This window comes from Oncorhynchus nerka, linkage group LG1, assembly GCF_034236695.1.
Source record: "Oncorhynchus nerka isolate Pitt River linkage group LG1, Oner_Uvic_2.0, whole genome shotgun sequence".
NCBI classification, from domain to species: Eukaryota; Metazoa; Chordata; class Actinopteri; order Salmoniformes; family Salmonidae; genus Oncorhynchus; species Oncorhynchus nerka.
The window spans coordinates 32,456,957-32,480,108 of record NC_088396.1 but is presented as its reverse complement, the minus strand read 5'-3'; the positions used below and the strand labels follow the sequence as shown (position 1 = coordinate 32,480,108).

The following is a 23,152-nucleotide window of genomic DNA, read 5'->3' as shown; positions in this document are numbered from 1 at the left end:
GTGATGAAAGAAATAAAAGCTGAAATAAATAGTTCTCTCTACCATTATTTTGACATTTCATATTCTTAAAATAAAGTGGTGATCCTAACTGACCTAAGGCAGGGAGTTTTTACTTGGATTGAATGTCAGGAATTGTGAACAACTGAGTTTAAATGTATTTGGCTAAGGAGTATGTAAGATTTACTTTAACTGTATTTACTGGGTGTTTAGACAAACTGAAAAATCTGGTTCTCTAATTTCACTAAAGTCAATAAAGGTCACACTTAATCGCCAATCACAATTTGTTCCAGCTTGTTTCCATAATTAAATTACAGTATTGATCACATCGACAATACTGTATTATACTTTATCCGATCATTTAGGCGAGCTTTCTTTGTGCCACCTCAAGAGGTCAACACTGATCATGAGGTGAGACTGATACAGCTTTACAGAGTGAAAACAGACACCTGGACCTGTTTTTCCACTTCCTTCTCGGCCTCTCATTGGAGTCCAATCAGACTCTCCTTCAAGGCCTTCTGACAAAAATAATAAGCTGCTCATAGACTAATGAGGAAACAGTTCATCAAGGAGAAAATCAGCAAGAATCCTTCTCCGGAGAGGTGCATCAATCTGTTTCATTGTCTGAATGGGCTGATTGACCATTCTCTAGTTGAGGAGATCCAAAGCTACCTCAGCTCAGGAAATCTCTCAGAAGTCAAACTCTCACCTTCACAGTGGTCAGATCTGGTCTTTGTGTTGCTGACTTCAGAGGAGGAGCTGGATGTCTTTGACCTGAAGAAATACTGCAAATCTAACGAGGATCTTTTGAGGCTTATGCCAGTGGTCAAAGCCTCCAGAGCAGCTCTGAGTATCTGGTATCCAATATCTTTAACAAATGAATGATGCTTTAAAACCTACAGATACATTATTAATTAGTCCTTTGTTCATGTTTTTTTTAGGTTGTTTGGATGTAATCTCACAGAGAAATGCTGTAAGGTACTGGCCTCCACTCTCAGCCCAAGCTCCTCACAGAGAAATGCTGTAAGGTACTGGCCTCCACTCTCAGCCCAAGCTCCTCACAGAGAAATGCTGTAAGGTACTGGCCTCCACTCTCAGCCCAAGCTCCTCACAGAGAAATGCTGTAAGGTACTGGCCTCCACTCTCAGCCCAAGCTCCTCACAGAGAAATGCTGTAAGGTACTGGCCTCCACTCTCAGCCCAAGCTCCTCACAGAGAAATGCTGTAAGGTACTGGCCTCCACTCTCAGCCCAAGCTCCTCACAGAGAAATGCTGTAAGGTACTGGCCTCCTCTCAGCCCAAGCTCCTCAGCCCAAGGCCTCCACTCTCAGAGAAGAAATGCTGTAAGGTACTGGCCTCCACTCTCAGCCCAAGCTCCTCACAGAGAAATGCTGGCCTCCACTCTCAGCCCAAGCTCCTCACAGAGAAACTGGCCTCCACTCTCAGCCCAAGCTCCTCACAGAGAAATGCTGTAAGGTACTGGCCTCCACTCTCAGCCCAAGCTCCTCACAGAGAAATGCTGTAAGGTACTGGCCTCCACTCTCAGCCCAAGCTCCTCACAGAGAAATGCTGTAAGGTACTGGCCTCCACTCTCAGCCCAAGCTCCTCACAGAGAGAGTGACAATGACCTGCATGATTCAGGAGTGAGGCTGCTCTCTGCTGGACTGGGGAGTCCACACTGTAAACTGAAGACACTAAAGTCAATACCTTAAAACTCAGACACACCGGTACGATTGTCATACATTTGCCTGCCGACAGTACTTGGCACCTCTGAACAGAGTGTTGGCAGTCAATCTCTTTAGTGTTCACACAGCAAAGACCTTGAAGTCATCAGCTACTCAGCCTTGTTAAAATACTCCAAACCAGAAGGTGGCAGTAGTGATGTTTGGCAATACATATCTGTGTGTGTTGCTTACAGTCTAGAATCCAATAGCTAGCTAGCTATCTAGCCAGATGGCCACAGCTAGATAACTACCTAGCAAGATGATGAAGAAACAATTGAATTCACTCTCCATAACCCATACTGTCAGTGCCAGCCCATTACCAAATGTTTAGCTAGCTAGCTAATTTTAGCATATTCTCTAGGTAGCAGAACATAGCTAGTAGCTAACTAGCTAGGTAAGGACACTGTGCTAACTCTGCAGCTAACAGGTAGCTTTTTCATGGAAACTAGCTAATTCATTGTGATTTAATTATAATGTCAATACTAGCTACAGTGGTTAGCTAACTTGGAGGAAGTATTTTGTGTTGTGTGCATCTGTGCACATAGCTCGCTACCATCCAATAGCCTAAATTCCACATTAAGTGTGACTGGCTCATCTGTGGATGTATGGAGAAAATGCCCTGATTTTTCCTTTTTATTGTCTCTCGTGTTGGCTCCCTCACATGGGGGTTCATTCTCTCTGATTGGCTCAAAGTCAAGTTGTTGGCCACTGACAAGCACTGCGAATCTACAAGTAGAAACGGTAGGTTTGTTGCTACCGGTTGGCACTGTTAGGTTCTAAATTAACTTATTAAAACTCACGGATACTTAGTAAAGCTGAAGCCAAGTTTATTCACCTGTTACGGATACAGTTATCCTGTGTGTGTATCCTGTGTGTGTTTCTTTTCTCTCCTTCTCCCCTCACAGGTGAAAACCATCACTCCCCAATCAGTCAACAATCAATCATCAATCAGAAGACACACCTCCTCCTATTTCCTACCCTATCCCAGTTCCTTCCCCATGGTTTAAAAACCCCATCATTTGTTTGTTCTAGAGCTCAATCTCTCGCTCAATCTCTAGCTCAATCTCTAGCTCAATCTCTAGCTCAATCTCTCTGTAAATGCCATGTCTGTAGGTCTCTGTGTTTCACTCTCGCTTTGTGTCTTAACCTCTCTTTTGTTTAAGCACCTCATAGCACTTTGTCATCACCTGTGAGTATTGTTTTTGGTTATGGTGTTTGTTTGTTGCTGGTGGGAAAAGGGGGAAACCAAGACAAGTCGCCCATGGGCATACACTACCCGTAGGTGAACTTTGTTAAATACACTAGTTAGAACTGGGCGGACCACCCACTGTATTTTTGGTTAGTTAGTTAGCTGTTGTTAAAGTAGGCTAGTCTAGCTTAGGGGTGTTTTTGAATACTTATTGTTTCTTTTCTTGGGTCCAGCTCAGCCCCTTTTCCTGCTCCCCCCATTACCGTGTGTTTATAAATAAACCTGGAGTTTGACGGTAGATTTCTGTTGTCGTGGTTATTTCGTTCACACTTTTACTTTGTCACAATAATAATTTGCATGAGTTATGTTACGGGTCCCATTACCATCCCCCCTAGACTGTCGGGCCAAAAGGGATTCGTAACATCACCCGTTGGGTCAATACAGTTGCATAAGACAAAAAAAACATTCACACAGGCACTGATATTTAACCCTTTCTCCTATGCTGAGTCTCCTCCTACAAATCTGAACAGCCAATGTGTCTCTGTTGCTAGACAAAACCTTAGTGATATCTGTTCTTCCTCACTTCATCTGACCTGACCTCTGCCGCAAAGTACTCACTCCTCCATAACTCACGGCTGTCATGTTGACTCGGACCAGACTGTGTCTTTCCCTCCCATAGGATCCCTGATGGCTAACAATAACATATCCGTAATTATCATACATTCCTCTCTCCCCTCAGTGACATGAATAAGTATATTTCATATTCTCAGAATCCAACTTATAGCTTCCTACTGTTCAACATACATAAACTTGGAAATTACTTATAAATGAACAAACAATGATAACAAAACATGAACAAAAAATAAAACATGATTAACATTCACTTTGAGGTTTACAAACCCAGACTTATGGCCTCTGCTCTATAGTCACACCATGCACACACTTATTTCCATTTGTCATAGAACACTGATAATAACGTGTCCGCTGGAGCTGTTGACTTCTTCCATTTCAAATTTCTCCTTCTGGTTCCTTAGAGAGTAATAGCCCAAGACTTGAAAAGCAACGAGAAACACAAAACATAAGTATTAACAAGGTGGTAAACTACGCATATTTATATATGCATGAAAACCCAAAGTCTGATAACTTGACAATTCCCACTCTCTCTTCGCCTCTCTATACCTCCAGGATACCACAGAAATGAAGGCCCTAGAGAACCTCCTCGCTTTCATCCAGTCTAACCCTTTCCGGCCATAGGCTCCGAGAGGTGTTCCCAAGCCATGTCATTTTCACTTTGTTCCCCATTTCCTTCTTCCTCCATTTCCACCTGATAGGCAAGTGGGTAGCCCTAATCAACGCTACATCCTCTTGAGGTAACTCAGCACTGTATATGCTTTCACATCAATGCCTTCAGAGTGTTGTCCAGTGTACAATTACCCCAACATTAACCAATAAAGCAACTAACCCAACCCAACTATGGCGTTTAAAGTAGCTCCCAGACCTAACCCATCTGCATGTCTACAGTGGAATCTACTCTCTCTCTCTCTCTCTCTCTCTCTCTCTCTCTCTCTCTCTCTCTCTCTCTCTCTCTTCTCTCTTTAGCTCCACTTCCTCTGTCATGGTGTCTTCAAGCTCACCCGTTATGCAGCTGGACCTCACTTCAAGTGAGAAGTGTGAACCCACCGAGGAGTGACATGATGCTCTTTACCGCTGCAGGTGTGGACCAGACCAATGCTGTCCCAACACCCCCGCCTGGTGTATCTTGATGTACACTCAATCTCCAGAATTCAGCCCGTGCGCTTGGTTATCTGCTGCTCCTTATGTGCGGCTTTCACCTGGGAATATACACACTGCAACGCATGGGTCATTTCCTGACAACAGGACAACATAGACTCTCCCATTATGGCCAGATCACTCATTTGTGACATGTGAATAACAGCTCCCGATATTCCCAACAGTCTCCCAGATACCACTTCATGAGGCATGATTCCTCATAAAATGATATCCCAACAATGCTACTAAAATAACCCCTGCTACTACTGGCCATGACTCATACCTCAAACTCCATAATTTGCACCGTAGTCCAATTCCATGCTGTTACTATAACCTCCTTCAATTACTGCCCCTATAGGGACTGCTGTGAGAATAACTACTGCATGGAATCTGTCAAGTGTTGGCTGGTTGTTAGAAACGGGGAAGAGATTAATGACGTTGGAAGAATATCCAACCTAACAAAACTCTGAATCACAGGTTTCTTGAAATCGGCGGTCAATGTCACCGACCTTCTAGCCATCATTGATCCATTTTTCATTTTCCATTGATTTTGTCTTGTCTTCTTTCCCACCTGGTTCCAATCCCACCAATTCCATGTTGTGTATTTAACCCTCTGTTTCCCCCCATGTTTTGTCAGAGATTGTTTTATTGTATGTTTGTGCAAGTCATGTGTCGGTGTGCGACGGGTTTTGTACTCACTTGTGCAATTTTAGTATATTTGGTTTTTGGAGTTATATGAGCACTTAAACGACTCTGTTTATACCAAGTTCGTTTTCCTGCCCCTGACTTCCCTGCCACTGAAACGCACCCATTACAAGTGTCTGAAATGTTGCTAGACAGAACCTTAGTGATATCTGTTCTTCCTCACTTCATCTAATCTGACCTCTGCCCCAAAGTTCTCATTCCTCTGTTGACTCATACCAGACTGTGTCTTTCCCTCCCATGGGATCCCTGATGGCTAACAATAACATATCCGGACAGAATGAAAAAGTTATACATTCTTCTCTCTCGCTCACTGACATGAATAAGTATATTTCATATTCTCAGAACCCAACAGTACGCAGCAGGTACCACTTCTGTTCTAGCAAGAGAAGGAATGGCCTCGTACTGTGATAAGTACCCATCGGCAGTATATCGGCAGTGAGATTCTCAGTATGTTTCAGGAAAGGTATAGTGTTTGGCATTGTTTGGTGTTAGTGTTTGCCATTGCTGTGAAAATCTTTGTGAGTGACATTCCCATTTCTGCAGGTTGTCATTCTGTGGAGTGACAGAGGAAGGCGGTGTATTTCTGGCATAAGCTCTGAGGTCAAACCATCTATACATGAGAGAGCTGGATCTGACCTACAATCACCCAGGAGAATCAGGAGTGAAGCTGGACTGTAGGATCAACTCTTTAAACTGAAGAAAATGAGGTATAAAATATAATGTGTGGTTGTTTAAAATGTTAACTAATATGATCAAAAGGATATCGATATATCATATTAGATTTTAATGGTTGCCATGGTGCCCTGGTAGCAGCCTAGACAGAGGCTCCTGTACATTTGTACATATTCCGTTATTTTAGTGTTTTTTCGTTGTTTTTGTTTTTTGATAACAATGAGTTTTTATTACATACTGTATATCTGGTGGTTTTGAGCCACGGAAATTCAGATTGACTGATAGGTCAACTCTTTTTGGCTTGGCTTGCCAGTTAGCTAGCTATCTGGCTGTTTTTGTTTGATGCATCTGGACACAGTATCAGCTTTTATATTTCACCTGGCTGCCAGTTCCTGATCTTTTGAGAACATCATGCGAGGAGTCAATTGAAGCATGAGAGGAATGGAAGATGGAGGAATACAGTGCTCACGCAGAGGGCTCGTAGAGAGGATGACTGGCTACTATTCTGAACTTTGTGTGGTTAGCTTTCTGGTGCCCAGAGCTGCCGAGGCATCACCTAAGAGGGTGCTTCACAGTGGCTACATTACTCAGGCTAGTTCCCAGACTTGCCCTCTACAAGATCTTCAGCAGACTCCATCACAATCATCTACCATCCTCTGACCAGCTCCCTCTCCACCTGCAGAGGATACAATATTTGAAGACTTGACCTCTATTGGTTGACCTGACCTGTCATGATATATTGTTTGTTTGTTTTTTGCTTATGAAGCGCTTTGAGATTTATATTATTAAAAGCGCTATAGAAGTTTAATAAATACATTTTCTGGTCGGTACAGATGTAGGATCTTAATCTGATCACTTCTTTTTTGGTGAGAATGTTTCTGCACAGCAGTAAATGGAAACTTTTAGTGCATTCGAGGTTTACGAAAGGTTCTTGTAACGAGTGTGCTGAGAGTCAGGAAGCAAGTTCAGGGAGTGAGTGTTTTAATAAAAAGAAACAATTTGAAATGAAACAAGCAATGCACAGACATGAAAACAGAGTCAATAACACCTGAGGAAAGAACCAAGGGAGTGACAGATATAGGGAAGATAATCAAGGAGGTGATGGAGTCCAGGTGAGTGTCATGAGGCGCAGGTGTGCAAGACGATGGTGACAGGTGTGTGGGATAATCAGCAGCCTGATGACCTAGAGGCCGGAACGGAGTATACGTGACAGCACCCCCTCCCCAATGCACGGCTCCAGCCGCAGGACGCCATCAAAGGGGACGAACCTGAGGGATCAGGAGCGGACGGGCCACCCCTGCTGATGCGTGAGAACCTGTCACGACAGCTGAGGCACAGGAACCTGTCGAGTCAGCTGGGCAGCCCTCAGTTGAGGAAGGGGAGCCTGGTGAACCGGCTGAGGCATGAGAACCTGACGGGCCGGTGGAAGAGCTTCAAGTTCCTTGGTGTCCACATCACCAACAAATTAACATGGTCCAAGGACACCATGACAGTTGTGAAGCGGGCACGACAAAACCTATTCCCCCTCAGGAGACTGAAAAGATTTGCCATGTGTCCTCAGATCCTTAAAAGGTTCTACAGCTGCACCATCGAGAGCAGGTGCGCAAGACGATGGTGACAGGTGTGAGGGATAATCAGCAGCCTGATGACCTAGAGGCTGGAGAGGGAGTATACGTGACAGTTCTTAATCTTAATTTTGTAATTTCCACTTAACAATGTCAGACTTGATTTACCCTAACGAAAAATATTCTAAATCTGTATATTAACTATTTTTGCTGTGTTTCATGTCAGAAACATGACATTGTTCAAATTCAAAATGACTTGACAATGCTAACCGTGTGTGACATTGTTTGTTCCTCCGATGTTTCTATAGTGTGGATCATGATGGAGAATGCTGGTTAAAATCTGTGATGATAAAATTTACGTTTTTAAGGTTGCCCTGTACTCAAACATGTGCTTGATCGTTTTGCCAGAAATCATTGTGCTATTGCGTATTAATCCTGGTCAAAATAAATAAGTATCAAGATGCAATTTGACTATATTTATTTCAAATATATTTAGTATAATTGTGAGTAATGTATTAATGGTATTTTCCATCAGATGCCTGTGAGCTCAAATTTGACCCCAACACAGCATTGGCGATACCTCATTCTGATGGGGACTGAACAATGCCTTGGGGAAAAGAAGTGCAGCTTTAACCTGATCACCCAGAGACGCTTAAGAACTGGGGACAGGTGCTATGTAGGGAAGGTCTGACCGGGCACTGCTACTGGGAAGCAGAGTGGACTGGGAAATGGGCTAGTATAAAGGAAGCTGTAGGAAAGGAGAAGGAAATGACTATAAACTTGGATACAATGACATGTCTTGGAGTTTGCGCATCTATGATGATTGTTACAATGCCTGATTCAATAAGAAGGGTGATCCAATACCTGCCCTCTACCCCATGTCTAAAAGAGTGGGAGTGTATCTGGACTGGCCAGCTGGCACCCTGTCCTTCTACAGCATCTCCTCTGACATACTGACACACCTGCACACATTCCACATCACATTTACTGAGCCCCTCTATCCAGGCTTTAGGATTTGGCATGATTATACTTGTGTGTATTTGTGCAAGGTAGAATAGACTCCTGTCTTAGGAAAGAACAAGCAAGTCTTCAAGGAAGTCCATACAGTCCATAAACTGTTCATCCTTATTTAGGGCTGGATTCATTCTGTATCGCGGAAGTATCATGGAAGATCCGAGTTAAAATGTAAAGGTAATTTCCAAATGAGCAGACATATGGAGTGTTTACCGTAAATGCAGTCTGCATGAATTTGGGAAGATTGCCTTTAAATGTCAATTGAGCTGTTGTAAGGGTGGCAGGGAAGTCAGACGCAGGAGAGCAGAACTAGGGAATAGCCGGAGCAGTTTAATTCCAATCATGCCATCATGCCATTAAGAAAAATAACAAATTGGGTACAAAACCTGACGCGCACCAGCACTTACAAACAAACAATACCACACAAAGACATGGGGGGAACAGAGGGTTAAATACACAACACGTAATGAGGGAATGAAAACCAGGTGTGTGGAAAAACAAGTGTGGGAAAACCAATGATGTCGGTGACGTCGACCGCCGAACACGGCCCGAACAAGGAGAGGAACTGACTTCGGCAGAAGTCGTGACAGCTGTAATGTGGATCTTCCGCGATGCGTCTGCAATACAGATTGAATCTATCCCTTAGTTTTTCTATTTTCAAAAAACATTCTCTGCAATTGTGTAGATTCTAGAGAAACTTACATTGTGTTATATCTGTCCTTCAATAAACCTACTGAAACATGTATTTTTTGTGTGTGGGGGAATTCGCTCTATATCACAAGCTGGGAATATATTTTATGACAATAGTGTTGACACATTGCTGTGCCCAGCCCTTCTTATGTTTGATGTGTCGGGTTGGGTTGGGTTCGGTACGGTGACAGTGAAAAGAAAAATCTCTGTGCAAATAGATAATACAGATCTATTCTGTCCAGTCTAAACTATAGCTGGCAAAAGCTCTTTCTGGCATGTGATACCTAAAATGTTGATGGTTTAATTTGTCGACAGGTGGGGTCTCTAATGTCATCACGTTGCCTCTGTTTGATTGATGTGTTTCACCTCCTACTGAGTTGCAGGTAACATGTCCTCAGGACCTGTCTGCTCACACTCACATTGCTCAATCTCATTGGCTGTAGCATATTTCAGATCACAGCATGCTGTAAAATGTAGATTTTTGGCTACATGGGGAATCTCTCTGGGTGATGTGAGTCGTGCACCGCAGACCTTCTGCATTCAACCCATAGGTTACACAAGATCAGGCTAACCAAGGACTAGTGTATGATGCAGGTAAGGGGACATTGAAGCTAAGCAGCACAGGTGATACAGAGAGAAAATGAACGATAGCCTGCCTATAACATGGTCTATCTTGTCATGACACACATTGAGTTCACATTGTAAAGTTGAGACATTTTATACGACACGCTACCCAATGTCAGGGCCAAATAAGTTCAAATAATTGTCATTTTATTAAACATTATCAAATGCGACTCTCCTAACAAAGCATATCCCCTGTCGAATTCATTCCCCATCTCATAATGGAACTTTGCCTGTGAGTCTAGATGAAAGAATATTCTCTTAATTTGAGTAGCTCAAACAACAAAGGAAACATCAAAAGTGACTAAGCTGTAACTGTGTTTCTAGAATTGTTCATTATTTATTAAATGCTAATAAAGCAATTATTATAGACAAAAAGTGTTACTGGTGCTCTAAAACAACCAAAGAACAAACTCAAGCTGCAGTTAAAATCTGAAGTCATTTTCAGACCAAATGAGGCCCATGCCAGGAGGAAAATATTTGATTTGATAATGTGTAACAGGTTGATACTGTAACCAGCGAGATAAGGGAGTTTGAGATGACTTTTTCATAAACCAGCAAAGTGTCTTTTTGGCAGCGGGTAGCCTGACTGTTTTTTTTGTTTAGGGAACACACTTCACCCCAGAAGCAGGCAAACTGGCTCCCTGAGAGGCAGAGAGAGAGGGGAGGAAATCAATGAGCAGGCAACGTTTAGCAGCTGAAGACTTCAGGCTCTCCACGCTGCCTCCTCAAATCATCAAAGTGGAGTACTAGTTCTGAGAAAGAACAAATGAGAGGGGGAAATCAATGAGCTTATTTTTAAAGACCAGAGGGAGTGTAGAAACGTGGCAGAAGCACTGATAGACAGAGGAGTTGGAGAGGAAACTGGTGCAGGAGCCACAGCCATACATGGTTGGTCAAATCAGAAGACCCACATTTTCTGTAAACAACTGCATGATACGGTTGAAACAACATGAACTCACTGCTGGGTTTAAAGTGGTTAAATGATAGCATTTGATATCCACAGATTATTAATAATTGTGGTTTGGGTTGAACTTTGGAAAAGCGACAGCTGCACTGCAGCAAAGAAAGAATGCAAAGCCTGCTAGCCTCGCTATGAGCCAGGATGCTTAGCTTTCATAAAGCCTTTCACAGGAATTGGTATTTTCACCTCATCATCTCACACTCTCAGGTTATTTTCATCTCATATTCTCTTTGAACCTGAGGTACCATCTGGGCCTATTAATCCTAAACTTTCTTAGTTCATAATTGAATGAATTAACTTGTGCTGATTTGGTCTCTGGGCACCTGACAGAATCTGAAAGACTTGGTTGGTTGGTTGGAGAATCGCTGATTTATTAACCAAGGTTATGGCTTTGTGCTGTAACAGCCTGTCTGTCCATCAATCTTTATGACAGGTGAAACTCAGTGGTAACAAAAAAACAATGGTTCTTGAGGTCAATAGTCAGAGAGAGGCCTGTATATACTGATGACTTGGTGCTAATACGTCAAGAGTCAGTACATGTCCACTGTATGTGCGTGAACATATGGTTCTGAATATGAAATATTTAAAGACCCAACTGCCTTTGTACCAGTTAATAATGAACTGGCTTCTATCTCATATGTATACTGTAAGCATGTTTAGTCCTAACTGTATCACACTTCATAGTGCTGGGAGATGAGATACCAGCAGTGGAATTGACATTCAATGTCATGTATTGTCATGTTATGTCTTGTCCCTGTGCTTTCTTTTCTCTTCGTTTCCCCCTGCTGGTCGTATTAGGTTACTTTCTCTCTCTCTATCTCTCTCTCTCTCTATCGTTCCGTTCCTGCTCCCAGCTGTTCCTCATTCTCCTAACGACCTCATTTACTCTCTCACACCTGTCCCCTCTTTTGCCCTCTGATTAAGTCTCTATTTCTCTCTCTGTTTCTGCTTCTGTCCTTGTCGGATTCTTGTTTGCTTTGCCCTTGTCCCGTCCTGTCGTAATCTGCCTCTTCATCAGATGCTGCGTGTGAGCAGGTGTCTCTGTCCTCTATGGCCCGCGCCTACCCGGAGGGACCAGCAGTCTGTTGCCGCTAGCCCTGCTATTCTCCTCTACTACTAGAAGGGGGACTCTCCTGTAAAGATAGAGGATTTATGTTTTCCCTGTTTGGACATCTCCTGTAAAGATTGAGGATTTATGTTTTCCCTGTTTGGACATTAAAAGACTCTGTTTCTGTTAAATCGCTTTTGGGTCCTCACTCACCTGCATAACAGAAGAATCCGACCAAGAATGGACCCAGCGACTTCGGATCCTCTCTACTCAGCCGTCGAGATCCAGGGAGCGATGCTAGGCAGACACGAGCAGGAATTGTCTGCTGCTCGACATGCCGTTGAGACCCTGGCCGCCCAAGTCTCCGACCTCTCGAAACATATTCACAATCTCCGCCTCGATCCACCGGCTACTTCCAGGGCTTCCGAGTCTCCGGAGCCCAGAATTAATAACCCACCGTGTTACTCTGGGGAGCCCACTGAATGCCGCTCGTTCCTCACCCAGTGTGATATTGTGTTCTCTCTCCAGCCCAACACGTACTCCAGGGGTACAGCTCAGACGCCTACGTCATATCTCTCCTTACTGGACGGGCTCGTGAGTGGGGCACGGCAATCTGGGAGGCAAGGGCTGAGTGTACTAACCAGTATCAGAACTTTAAGGAGGAGATGATACGGGTTTTTGATCGTTCAGTTTTTGGGAAAGAAGCTTCCAGGGCCCTGTCTTCCCTATGTCAAGGTAATCGATCCATAACGGACTACTCTATAGAGTTTCGCACTCTTGCTGCCTCCAGTGACTGGAACGAGCCGGCGTTGCTCGCTCGTTTTCTGGAGGGTCTCCATGCGGAGGTAAATGATGAGATTCTCTCCCGGGAGGTTCCTTCCAGCGTGGATTCTTTGATTGAACTCGCTATTCGCATAGAACGACGGGTAGATCTTCGTCACCGAGCTCGTGGAAGAGAGCTTGCGTTATCCGTTTCCCCCCTCTCTGCATCACTACCATCTTCCTCCACTGGCTCAGGTGCTGAGCCCATGCAGCTGGGGGTATTCGCATCTCGACTAAGGAGAGGAACGGAGAATCACCAACCGCCTCTGTCTCTATTGCGGTTCCGCTGGTCATTTTGTCATTTCATGTCCAGTAAAGCCAGAGCTCATCAGTAAGCGGAGGGCTACTGGTGAGCGCTACTACTCAGGTCTCTCCTTCAAGATCCTGTACTACCTTGTCGGTCCATCTACGCTGGACCGGTTCGGCAGCTTCCTGCAGTGCCTTGATTGACTCTGGGGCGGAGGGCTGTTTTATGGACGAAGCCTGGGCTCGGGAACATGACATTCCTCTCAGACAGTTAGGGGAGCCCACGGCCATGTTCGCCTTGGATGGTAGTCCTCTCCCCAGGATTCAGCGTGAAACGCTACCTTTAACCCTCACTGTCTCTGGTAATCATAGCGAAACCATTTCTTTTTTGATTTTTCGTTCACCTTTTACACCTGTTGTTTTGGGCCATCCCTGGCTAGTGTGTCATAATCCTTCTATTAATTGGTCTAGTAATTCTATCCTCTCCTGGAACGTCTCTTGTCATGTGAAGTGTTTAATGTCTGCTATTCCTCCTGTTTCTTCTGCCCCCTCTTCACAGGAGGAGCCTGGTGATTTGACAGGGGTGCCGGAGGAATATCATGATCTGCGCACGGTCTTCAGTCGGTCCAGGGCCACCTCCCTTCCTCCTCACCGGTCGTATGATTGTAGTATTGATCTCCTTTCGGGTACCACTCCCCCCCGGGGTAGACTATACTCTCTGTCGGCTCCCGAATGTAAGGCTCTCGAAGATTATTTGTCTGTAGCTCTCGACGCCGGTACCGTAGTCCCTTCCTCTTCTCCCGCCCGAGCGGGGTTTTTTTTTGTTAAGAAAAAGGACGGGACCCTGCGCCCCTGCGTGGATTATCGAGGGCTGAATGACATAACGGTTAAGAATCGTTATCCGCTTCCCCTTATGTCTTCAGCCTTCGAGATCCTGCAGGGAGCCAGGTTTTTCACTAAGTTGGACCTTCGTAACGCTTACCATCTCGTGCGCATCAGGGAGGGGGACGAGTGGAAAACGGCGTTTAACACTCTGTTAGGGCACTTTGAATACCGGGTTCTGCCGTTCGGTCTCGCTAACGCTCCAGCTGTCTTTCAGGCATTAGTGAATGATGTACTGAGAGACATGCTGAACATCTTTGTTTTCGTTTACCTTGACGATATCCAGATTTTTTCACCGTCACTCCAGATTCATGTTCAGCATGTTCGACGTGTCCTCCAGCGCCTTTTAGAGAATTGTCTTTATGTGAAGGCTGAGAAGTGCGCTTTTCATGTCTCCTCCGTCACATTTCTCGGTTCTGTTATTTCCGCTGAAGGCATTCAGATGGATCCCGCTAAGGTCCAAGCTGTCAGCGATTGGCCCGTCCCTAAGTCACGTGTCGAGCTGCAGCGCTTTCTCGGTTTCGCGAATTTCTATCGTCGTTTCATTCGTAATTTCGGTCAGGTGGCAGCTCCTCTCACAGCCCTTACTTCTGTCAAGACGTGCTTTAAGTGGTCCGTTTCCGCCCAGGGAGCTTTTGATCTCCTCAAGAAGCGTTTACATCCGCTCCTATCCTTGTTACACCTGACGTCTCTAGACAGTTCATTGTCGAGGTTGACGCGTCAGAGGTGGGCGTGGGAGCCATTCTGTCCCAGCGCTCCCATTCTGACGATAAGGTCCACCCTTGCGCGTATTTTTCTCATCGCCTGTCGCCGTCAGAACGTAACTATGATGTGGGAAACCGCGAACTGCTCGCCATCCGCTTAGCCCTAGGCGAATGGCGACAGTGGTTGGAGGGGGTGACCGTTCCTTTTGTCGTTTGGACTGACCATAAGAACCTTGAGTACATCCGTTCTGCCAAACGACTTAATGCGCGTCAGGCTCGTTGGGCGCTGTTTTTCGCTCGTTTCGAGTTCGTTATTTCTTATCGTCCGGGCTCAAAGAACACCAAGCCTGATGCTTTATCCCGTCTCTTCAGTTCTTCAGTAGCCTCCACCGACCCCGAGGGGATTCTCCCTGAGGGGCGTGTTGTCGGGTTGACTGTCTGGGGAATTGAGAGGCAGGTAAAGCAAGCACTCACTCACACTCCGTCGCCGCGCGCTTGTCCTAGGAACCTTCTTTTCGTTCCCGTTCCTACTCGCCTGGCCGTTCTTCAGTGGGCTCACTCTGCCAAGTTAGCCGGCCACCCCGGCGTTCGGGGTACGCTTGCTTCTATTCGCCAGCGTTTTTGGTGGCCCACTCAGGAGCGTGACACGCGTCGTTTCGTGGCTGCTTGTTCGGACTGCGCGCAGACTAAGTCCGGTAACTCTCCTCCTGCCGGCCGTCTCAGACCGCTTTCCATTCCCTCTCGACCGTGGTCTGCCTTCGTCAGCGGGGAAGACTGTTATTCTAACGGTTGTCGATAGGTTCTCTAAGGCGGCTCATTTTATTCCCCTCGCTAAGCTTCCTTCTGCTAAAGAGACGGCACAAATCATCATTGAGAATGTTTTCAGAATTCATGGCCTTCCGTCAGACGCCGTTTCGGACAGGGGTCCGCAATTCACGTCTCTCAATTTTGGAGGAGTTTTGCCGTTTGATTGGGGCTTCCGTCAGTCTCTCTTCCGGTTTTCACCCCAGTCTAACGGTCAAGCAGAACGGGCCAATCAGACTATTGGTCGCATCTTACGCAGTCTTTCCTTTCGAAACCCTGCGTCTTGGGCAGAACAGCTCCCTGGGCAGAATACGCTCACAACTCGCTTCCTTCGTCTGCGACCGGGCTATCTCCTTTTCAGAGTAGCCTCGGGTACCAGCCTCCTCTGTTCTCATCCCAGCTCGCCGAGTCCAGCGTCCCCTCCGCTCAGGCTTTTGTCCAACGTTGTGAGCGCACCTGGAAGAGGGTCAGGTCTGCACTTTGCCGTTATAGGGCGCAGACTGTGAGAGCTGCTAATAAGCGTAGGACTAAGAGTCCTAGGTATTGTCGCGGTCAGAGAGTATGGCTCTCCACTCGTAACCTTCCCCTTATGACAGCTTCTCGCAAATTGACCCCGCGGTTCATTGGTCCGTTCCGTATTTCTCAGGTCGTTAATCCTGTCGCAGTGCGACTTCTTCTTCCGCGACATCTTCGTCGCGTCCACCCGGTCTTCCATGTCTCCTGTGTCAAGCCTTTTCTTCGCGCCCCGTTCGTCCCCCCCGTCCTTGTCGAGGGGCGCACCTATCTACAGGGTCCGGAAGATTATGGACATGCGTCCTCGGGGCCGTGGTCATCAGTACCTAGTGGATTGGGAGGGGTACGGTCCTGAGGAAAGGAGTTGGGTTCCATCTCGGGACGTGCTGGACCGTTCAGCTGATCGATGATTTCCTCCGTTGCCGCCAGGTTTCTCCTCGAGTGCGCCAGGAGGCGCTCGGTGAGTGGGAGGGTACTGTCATGTATTGTCATGTTATGTCTTGTCCCTGTGCTTTCTCTTCTCTTCGTTTCCCCCTGCTGGTCGTATTAGGTTACTTTCTCTCTCTCTATCTCTCTCTCTCTCTATCGTTCCGTTCCTGCTCCCAGCTGTTCCTCATTCTCCTAACGACCTCGTTTACTCTCTCACACCTGTCCCCTCTTTTGCCCTCTGATTAAGTCTCTATTTCTCTCTCTGTTTCTGCTTCTGTCCTTGTCGGATTCTTGTTTGCTTTGCCCTTGTCCCGTCCTGTCGTAATCTGCCTCTTCATCAGATGCTGCGTGTGAGCAGGTGTCTCTGTCCTCTACGGCCCGCGCCTACCCGGAGGGACCAGCAGTCTGTTGCCGCTAGCCCTGCTATTCTCCTCTACTACTAGAAGGGGGACTCTCCTGTAAAGATAGAGGATTTATGTTTTCCCTGTTTGGACATCTCCTGTAAAGATTGAGGATTTATGTTTTCCCTGTTTGGACATTTAAAAGACTCTGTTTCTGTTAAATCGCTTTTGGGTCCTCACTCACCTGCATAACATTCAATCTATGAAATAAGGACTGGGTTTTGATTGAGGTTATTTTGGCATTAATACCTGTCTCATATCAGTTTGCAAACAATATAAAAAGGTATCATATTTGAATTAATAAAGCTGCATACAAACATGTTTTTTTGTGTGCTTTTTTGAGTAAGGCAGCTCCAAAATGCAGGTGTTTCAGCCAAGTTCAGTGCTTTTTGTGGTGGTGGGGCAGCCAGCGGAAAATACAGAGCGTAGGGGTTGGTAATGTTCTCTAGTTGTGCCGTGATTGGCTCAGAGTTCTGTCACTTATGGGGACACTACGTCACCGCAAAATCCACGGGAAGAGCTAGAAAATTCAAGCCCCCTGGGTGCTGCCATAGAGTTACATTAGAAATGCCCATCCAAAAAGGCTCAAGGTCATTGGCCACAGATAAAATGATGTCAAATCATGTTATATGTACAGTAGCTTTGATTGGACTGATCATGTCAACATCATACTTTAAAAATCTTAGCTAGCAAGCTAACAGTCATCATCATGAATCAAGTCAACAATCTACTGGCAAATAATTTTCAACCTTCGTCATATGAAGAGTAATTATGAAGAGAAATTATAGATAAAACGTATCAGTGCTCATCGGCTATTGGACATAAACATTATACAACAAGTTGGAAATTGCAAATTCAACAATGAGTGGTTTGGAAGGAATCAGTGGCAAACTGCAAGCACTGCAAAGCAATCACTAGCCTGCTATTCAGTAGAGTGTCACAACTTCCACCGAATGTGGCTCCTCTCCCTGTTCGGGCGGTGCTCGGCGGTCATAGTCGCCGTCCTACTAGCTGCTACCGATCCATTTTTCCTTTTCGTTTGTGTTTGTCTGTATTGTTTACACCTGTGTCCTATTAGTTGATTTCAGTGGGTTTATTTACCTCTGCTGCCTGTTAGTCTTTGTGCGGGATTCTTTTGCTGTGTTTACTGTGTTAGGGGTGTGTGTCTGCACCACAGGGTGTTTCTTTCACACAGCAGTTGTACCGGTTTGGTATGTGTGTAGGAGTAGAGGTTTCTCCCCTGTGTGTATCGTTTATTTTCCCTGTGTGTGGTGACCTCGTTTGGGCGTATTCCCCCCCCATGTTGTTGAGTTGAGACTTTCGGAATAAACTATTGTGCCACTGGGACTTCCTTGCTCTTCTGCTCCTGATTCCTGCACCTCCCTCCTTCAAGGAGGCACTTAACATAGAATGGGTTTGTGGTCCAAGTCTGGGTTTAAGGGTCTCTTTTCCAAGCTTAAAAGGATAAACATTCAACATTGGCCATGCTGTCAATCCAGCATGACTTCTGCTGTATTTGAAACAACTGGAGACTCGGAACTGGGAAATCTCTGACTTCAGTGAGTTCAAGACAACAATTTCTCCGACTGGGAAAATAGGTTTTGAACGGTCATCCAACTCGGAATTCCAAGTCGGGAAATCGGGCCTCTTTCCCAACCTGAAGATCACTGACGTCATGATTCGACCTTGTTTTTTCCGAGTTCCCAGTTGTCTGGAAATCACCATAAATCCAGAGAATGCCAGACTTTAATGACAGAATTTGCCACAAAGGACCGTCGCACCACCTTCCTGTTCAAGTGAGTCCAAAAATGTATTGTATGCTGCTGCATAAATGATATAATATTCCAGGGAGATATGTAGACTGTAGCTAAGAAAGCAATACTAAGTCTATGTTGTGTAGTAAGCTGTTAGTAGCCTATGTGCCTCACACTAATAACTCCCTTTTCTCTAATAATTTAGCCTACTGTTCTGACTTGGTAGTGCACATTTAGCCTAAAGCCTGTTTTAGAGAAATGTGGAATATTGTAAGAGCTTTCATTGTCTGCCCCCTTTATTTAACCTATGGTTCTGACTTGGTGTACAGTTAGAACACTGGAAAATCAAATCAAATCAAATTGTATTTGTCACATACACATGGTTAGCAGATGTTAATGCAAGTGTAGCGAAATGCTTGTGCTTCTAGTTCCGACAATGCAGTAATAACCAACAAGTAATCTAACTAACAATTCCAAAACTACTGTCTTATACACAGTGTAAGGGGATAAAGAATATGTACATAAGGATATATGAATGAGTGATGGTACAGAGCAGCATAGGCAAGATAGAGTAGATGGTATCGAGTACAGTATATACATATGAGATGAGTATGTACACAAAGTGGCATAGTTAAAGTGGCTAGTGCTACATGTATTACATAAGGATGCAGTCGATGATATAGAGTACAGCATATACATATGAGATGAGTATGTAAACAAAGTGGCATAGTTAAAGTGGCTAGTGATACATGTATTACATAAGGATGCAGTCGATGATATAGAGTACAGTATATACGTATGCATATGAGATGAATAATGTAGGGTAAGTAACATTATATAAGGTAGCATTGTTTAAAGTGGCTAGTGATATATTTACATCATTTCCCATCAATTCCCATTATTAAAGTGGCTGGAGTTGAGTCAGTGTCAGTGTCAGTGTGTTGGCAGCAGCCACTCAATGTTAGTGGTGGCTGTTTAACAGTCTGATGGCCTTGAGATAGAAGCTGTTTTTCATTCTCTCGGTCCCAGCTTTGATGCACCTGTACTGACCTCGCCTTCTGGATGATAGCGGGGTGAACAGGCAGTGGCTCGGGTGGTTGATGTCCTTGATGATCTTTATGGCCTTCCTGTAACATCGGGAAAAATGGCCCATGTTCTGAATTCTGTCACTGTACATTTCAAAAGTGCTGTTTAAATAGTTATATTGACTACGTCCGTCCTCGCCCGCTCATTAACGTCTTAATTGAAATGACAAATTGCCTCTTGTCCGCTCGTCGTCCCCTTATGCCATAGTTTGTACATCTCAATTGTCAGTAGAAACCACATTTGTTTGTGTAGTGGCTTTGCTGGCATGCATAAAAACAATTTGGGGGTAGTTTGCCTCACCAAGATTTACATCCTAAAATCTTCCCTTCTCCCATCACAGGAGATCTAACAGGACAGGAGGCCTAAAACACCACACTCATTTGCAGTTCATTATTTTGGACTTACTGGTTAAATAATTTGCTCTGTTGGTTTAATATGAATATGAAAACTATTACAGTTATTGGAGGTGTTTGTCTTTTCATCACCAAACCATTTAATGTTGTTTCGACCTCCCACTGAGCACAGATGCCAATTTAATGTCTATTCCACCATGGTTCAATGTAATTTCGTTGAATTTAAGTGGAAACAACTTTGATTCAACCAGTTTGTGCCCAGTGGGCTCCTCGCGGCTCCTGGACGACGATATGCATGGAAAATGTCCTCTCAGGCCGTCGTTATTTTAATCTGTGTTAAAGTCTGGAAGCCAGAGACTGGGTCTGGTAATGTAGCGTGGTCTTCATATTTCAGGCACAGCAATGTGGAAAAACATGCTTAGAGAAAAGGTGTGTGAACAGCCAACCTACTCCTGAAACTGCCAGGTATGCTAATACCACACTATACTAAACTATTCTACTGAGCGTTTCAGTTGAAGGCAGTAATTAATCATGATGAGGAGTAATCGGAGTAATGTAATGTGTGATCTTTAGTAATAGTTGTGAGGTTGTGACTGGGCTGCTAGGGTGTTATATTTGAGATCACCAAGACTTAAAGTGTTTCGGAGGATACACAAACAGTAGACATACAGAGTAATCATACAGAGGCGGCTCCCAGGAGCATTATGGATTTAAACGTCGCCAATTAGTCTTAGGAGGTGGTGAACAATCATCATGAAATATAGATTACAGAGAGGATGCTATCATAGCTCTGTTTTATATTAACATGTGCATACTGTGCATACTGTCTCTGCTCTCTCCTTCCAAAGATTGTAATTTAAATTCAGTTTCAGTCAAGTTTATAACAAGTTGTCATTCTAGTTTACGATTTTCAGCTTCCCAACCTGGTAATATAAAAGTTAAAAACAATTAATGATCTTTTGTCCCCTATAGCTGTTTTTATGAGGAGAGGTACAGTACGTGTCATAATGTTTCCATGAGTAATGCAGAGCTTGTTCCAGTGACCTCAACCTTAGTCAGCAGCCAGGGGAGGGGTCACCTCCAGCATGTGTTTGTATGTATGTGTTCGTGTGTGTTTGTGCACGTGTGTGTTCGTGTGTGTGTGTGTGTGTGTGTGTGTGTGTGTGTACGTGTGTGCGCGTGTGTTAGTCAGCTGCCAGGGGTCACCAGCAACACATGTGGAGGAGCACTCAGTGGAAACAGTATAGAGAGAGAGAGAGCCCAGGAGGGGTCAGTCCACAGACAGACACATGGGAAGACAGGCAGCAGGGTTGACTGGAAGGACGTGAGGGGGAGATGAGGGAACTCTGGAAAAACTGACAGGGAACGACATGGGGTGTTGTTGTGTTGACAACCATGTTGTACAGTAGCTATGTGGTCAGAGGAAGGACTACAGTATGAGAGATAGCTACACAGCACAGGAGGTTGGTGGTACTTTAATTGGGGAGAATGGGCTCGTGTTAATAACTGGAGCAGAGTTAGTGGAATGGTATCAAATACATCAAACACATGGTTTCCATGTGTATGATGCTTTTCCATTTGCACCATTCCAGACATTATTACCAGGGGCCTACTGTGCTACACAGGTGGGTCTGTCTGCACCGCAGAGCTTGTTAAATAGCCATTTGGGATACATTGGTTCATATGGAAGTTTTTGATACCACAATATACTGCACCCCATCCCATTTCCTCACTTTACTTATAATGGTTTGGGACACCTGAGGTCATTACGCAAAGTCCTGATACGGTCTTCAGTGATGTCCTGGGAGCTTACGGGGAACTAGACAAAGACCCCCAGAGAATGTTTTCTTATGATCATCACTCGATGTCCTGATGACTGATAAATGTCCTGAGAACTTACTAAAAATGTCCTGACATTGTCCTCAGTGACATCCCCATAGCTTACAGGGAACTAGAGTCTTGTCAAAAGTCTCCTAGAGGAACATAAAGTGCTATCCTGACAACTGTTAAAACAAATGTTCTTTACCGCAGAGCTCTTTCAAATAGACATTTTGGAAAAACTGAATCATGTTGATATGAAGTTGTTCGGGTCAGTTTATTTAAAATATTTCAATTCATAAGACCAATTTTATATTCTGTGTGACTGTACTTCAGACATTTTGTTGGAAAGACAGAGAACAACACACATGTTAACACGTCATTCACCTGTCAAAATACAGCTACTGTGTGATGACAATGGGGTAGCTCACTTGTGTCCAGCCACCTGTGATTCAGTCTGTAGCATGCATCTCCATGATCCCATAATAGGGTCGAGGTGAGTGTTATGGATGTAGACAGACTGTTCACAAGCACCTCTTTGAGTGTACATTTAACTTAAACTCAAATGTCAGTAAACTCTGTTCACATGCAGCTCTACCTGTCATGGGGAAGGTTCCCTACAGCAAGAATGGAGGGTTAGGTGTGTGTGTTTGTGTCTTCATGCGTACACACGTGTGAGTGTGTGTGTGATTGTCTGTTCTGTGTGTACATATCTATGGTGTGTGTGTCTGAAGGTGTGTCCCACTGGGCACACGCTGGTTGAATCAACATTGTTTCCATGTAATTTCAATTAAATTACATTGAACCAACGTGAAACAGACGTTGAATTGACGTATACACCCAGTGGGGTGTGTTGTTCTCTGTTTAATCTCTGTGTTCTGCAGTTCTGTCAAATGTTGCCAGAGGGGGAAGCACTAGAAACACCTAAATCCTGACATTACTGTCAGATCAGGTAGGGGGTACAGCTTGAGATAGCACACAGAGAGCCAGAAAGACTAACACTCTGTACTAAGACTCCCTGAAAACAGGACAAATCACTGCTGGGCCTATAAAGTACATATTAATGTATGTATTATTATATGCTTTCTGAAGTACATTTACATTTACATTTAAGTCATTTAGCAGACGCTCTTATCCAGAGCGACTTACAAATTGGTGCGTTCACCTTATGACATCCAGTGGAACAGCCACTTTACAATAGTGCATCTAAATCTTTTAAGTACTTCTTCAAAGCAGAACTTTCAAAACACGGTCTGCCATTTCGGCTTGTCTGAAGAAAATGTGAATGTGTTGAATGGTTCATTCATGTTTAATACTTATGTAAATGTGATATTTCAGTTTTTTATTTGCAATACATTTGCAAAAATTGGAGCAGTCATATC

At 44.6% G+C, this 23,152-nt stretch overlaps 1 pseudogene; it reads left to right on the top strand.

Moving 5' to 3' along the window:
• Positions 1–546: 546 nt before the first annotated feature.
• LOC135564545 (uncharacterized) lies at positions 547–22,688 on the top strand (annotated as a pseudogene).
• Positions 22,689–23,152: the final 464 nt, after the last annotated feature.